The following is a 3,991-nucleotide window of genomic DNA, read 5'->3' as shown; positions in this document are numbered from 1 at the left end:
GTCTATTAAATATTACAGAGGGTTACTAGCTTAACTGTTAACTCTAAAGATGAGAAGAGCAGATGATATCATAGGGAATGATATTTTTATTTCTGTATATGCAATATGAGGCTCCTAACCATATTAGAATACTGGACAGGAAAGTTTGGGGCTCTCGGATGATTGGATTCTTTCTGGGTATTCTGGGAAAGTCTTACAGCATAGCCTTCATGTTTTAAGGAAAGCCAGGAGATATGTCAATGTGAAGATCCCACAGTGAAAACAGTTGACAGACAAAGATTCAGGGCTCGGTGCAGGGGTCCTCCTATGCAGCAGTGAAGGCCAGCGTGTGTGTGTGTGGGGCCTGGCCTCTCCCCAGGGATCTGAGATCTGTCATGCTACCCTCAGACATTGAGTCATTGGTGCAGGACAGCATTTCTTAACATTTTAAAATCCATTACCTTCTTCATATGCTTGTCATTCCCACACTCCTTTGGTTTTTCCCACACTTGAGTCATATTAAAATGGAAATGGAAGGAAGGACCACCTCAACACTCAACTCTTCTCTCTTTACTTCTTCTTTTTTTTTTTTTGAAGGTCAGATCTTATTTATTTGTTACTCTTAAACATTATTCTGTTTGACTGGACTCAGACTTAGAAGAAGAAGCTCTCAGAGAGGACAGCCTGTGTTTCTTGGCAATCTGTTCCTGGCGTTTTTCTCTGGCTTCTTTCATTCTCTTGACCAAAAGTGTGGCATATTCTGCAGCCTCTTCCTAATTTTTCTTAGTATGCTGTTTCTTCAGAGCAATATGCTGGCACTTGTGTTGCAGGACACATGGAGTAACAGGATGCTGAATCTTCGGTGCTTTGGTCCTGAATTTTTTTACCTTCCTTGGTTAAGGGATTTTCTGACAACATATTGGCAGACATCATCTTCCTTAGAGAGATTGAAAAGTTTGCAGATTCTACTAGCTTCTTTGGGTCCCAGTCGATGAGGTACAGTAGTATTAGGTAAGTCCAGAAATATCCCTCCTTCTCTTTTACAATAACCAGGTTGAGAACGCTCAGATTGGCATCCACAATGCAACCTCGAACAGATTCGCGCTCTCTCCATTCTCCTCGATCTGTAATAGGAATGCCCCTTACTCAGTAGCAGGTGAACACGGCCGTGGGTCCAGACACCCTGCTTCATGGGGCAAGCTTGTCTGTCATTCCCACCACTGATTCAGACCATATAACCCTTCCATTCTTCACCCAGAGCATCAGCAGCAACTTCTGTGGCCATACGCTTCTCATAAAAAGTATGAAGTTTGCGTTCATCATCCACTTCAGTGAGTTCCTAGCAGCCAGTGGTTGGAAAGGAAATATTCAGCTTCATCTTGGAGCAGCTGATCGCCCACAAGGCACCACAAAAAAGAACTTCTCTCTTCACTTCTTACAATAATAAAATTCATTCTGTCTTCCTCTAAAAGTGAGTTTTAACTGGAGGAAGGCAGTATGAGGGAAAAATGTCTTTTGAGGTGCCTGGGACATAACAGAATCTCAAGTGTCAGTCTTCTAGCTGGGCCTCTGCAGGCAAAGATGGAAAAAAAGATGAGTGTTAATAATATTACTGGATTTTGTTCCTTCTTGACAATTTTTACTCTGGGCCTGATGGGAGACTTCCCACTGGGCTTATGGTCCAAGAGAAACTAAAGTAGTTACCAGTGAAAAGAAGAAAGACCATCAGGAGCACAGAGTTAGCAGAATTATTGGCTTTAGTAGTTTGCCTGAGGTTATTATTTTTTTCAGAGTGCTATCCTGAATCTTCATGTATCTTTTTATCGTATTTATTTTGCATATGCATTTCTCCAATGGTCCATTCACATGCTCTCTACTCACAGTCTTATTTTGACCTAAGTCGCTTAAGTGCAAATCTATTACAGAACAAGTTACACTCTTTTTTAAAAAACATTTTTTAGTTGACAATGTATTTTATTTGTTGATTTTTATTTTTTTATGTGGTGCTGAGGATCAAATCCAGTCAAGTGCTCTACCACTGAACTACAACCCCAGCCCCACAAGTTACATTCTTGAGAGGTTACTACATCTGAAAGCTTAAGACAGTATACGTATTTACTTTCTATAACATAGCTCCTACCTATCCTCAATTTATCAATTATTTATACCTTTTTTAGTACTAGAGATTCCTATCTAATGAAATCATTTTATTTCTTCATCGGAGGCGTTCAGAGTGAAGGAAAATACTGGTTGGGCCTAAATGACAGTCACCATGCACGTGGATCAAGTGCATGCTCTCAGGCTTGCTCACCACATCCTTCCAGACTTACATCAACCTAGCCTTCCAGCTATGTTCTGCTTAATGTATGGGAAATCTCATTAAAATGCTAATCTACCTTAGATCCAGAAAGACCAATTGTGGCCCAAGTGCACCGTCTTTCTTTGGGCTTTCCCCAAGGTCTCCAGAGAAGAAGAAGACATGTGATCAGCCTTCCATATGCTGTCACTTTGCACCTATGACCAAAGTCATATCAGTGTTCTCAAGATTCACCAGGAGACAGTAATAATGAGCAGTAACAAGATGAGGACCCTAAAAGTGTTCTAGAATACCCAGATCCCACCCACTGGAGTCATGTCAATGACACTGGCATGAGCTTCCAGGTCTTAGCCTGCATTTGAATGTGGGATGTGGCAAAGATTGAATATAGTGAGACCCCTGGGGTTCTTCTTCCCATCCTCCATCCTTTCCCTCTTTTATTATTCATGTTATTGCACCTCAGTATACCTTCTTTACACAGAGGAAGGCAAACTCATGTATCCATTCATTTGACACATATTTACTAAGTAACTCATGTATTTTGCGTTCAAAATTAGCTCCTTACTTCAAGGAGCTCTTTAGTTTTCAGGGGAGATTGACATGGAAACCACTGGTAGCACATCAATTGATGTACTAGAAGTTTGGTTAAAGTGCTGATGACATGTAGAAAAGAGTGAATGATTAAGCCTGAGATGGAGTTGGGGAACCAAAAGAGAATAAGAAACAAAACATATCAGAGCAGATTTAATAAAGAAGGACATTTTCACTAGGCTTGCAAGGAAGAATAGGAGTTTGCTAATTAACTAATTCACACTGCGTGATATGATGGCTTTTTGGATGACCACTAGGAGTTTCAAACTAAGCTAGGCACACTGACCACACACTGACCCACAACCAAACTGCTCTCCCCATTAATTGATACCTATTAATTAAATTATACCTAATTTGGTATCATTAAACAACCACACATTTCCTGAAAACAGAGTCAGCTTTGAGTCTGGTTTCTCTCTTACACTGTATATTAAATAAATGAATCCATTTTACTCAAGAAATGCTCCTTTAATCCATTCTCTCATCTTCTTTACCATGCTTCTTGACAATGTTCTCTCTACCAGTCATGGCAGACTCTACTGCTAGTAACTTCTTAGCAAGGAAGAGATAGCCTATACCCTTGGCTCTCCAACTGCATGAATAAGATCCTTGTAGTAGGTCATGGTTAAGCAATGCTGTACCACTATGGAACTCTCATGCCCTGTCAATCATAGGTCATATTCCATGTCATTGCTCCTGTGCTTCTGTTATGGGGATGCATCTGTGTACCATGCAATCTGGAGATTCCTCCCTTATGCTGTATTTCACCCCCTCAGAAAGCTTTCCTTGTGGAAACCCTATATTCATCATCACTCTAATTCAGCTTAAATGCTGCCTCTATAATTATCCTTACCTGTCTTGATTGTATCCACTAGGTGCAGTGGCACATGCCTATAATCCCAGTGGCTTGGGAGGTTGAGGCAGGAGGATTGCGAGTTGAAAGCCAGCCTAAGCAATTTAGCAAGGCCCTAAGCAGCTCAGTGAGACCCTGTCTCTAAGTAAAATACAAAAGGGCTGGGGATGTGGCTCAGTGGTTAAGTGCCCTGGGTTCAATCCCCAGTACCAAGAAAAAAAAAGAAAAAAAGGAAAAGAAAATCTCAACTG

General features: G+C 40.9%; 1 pseudogene across 1 annotated transcript; it reads right to left on the bottom strand.

Moving 5' to 3' along the window:
- Positions 1-608: 608 nt before the first annotated feature.
- LOC306660301 (small ribosomal subunit protein eS6-like) lies at positions 609-1,357 on the bottom strand (annotated as a pseudogene). The gene has a single exon. The product of its transcript is annotated as a small ribosomal subunit protein eS6-like (transcript).
- Positions 1,358-3,991: the final 2,634 nt, after the last annotated feature.

The sequence above is a fragment of the Sciurus vulgaris genome, assembly GCF_902686455.1.
Source record: "Sciurus vulgaris genome assembly, chromosome: 4".
NCBI lineage: Eukaryota > Metazoa > Chordata > Mammalia > Rodentia > Sciuridae > Sciurus > Sciurus vulgaris.
The sequence above is the reverse complement of the archived record's forward strand: the minus strand, read 5'-3'. Positions and strand labels throughout refer to the sequence as shown.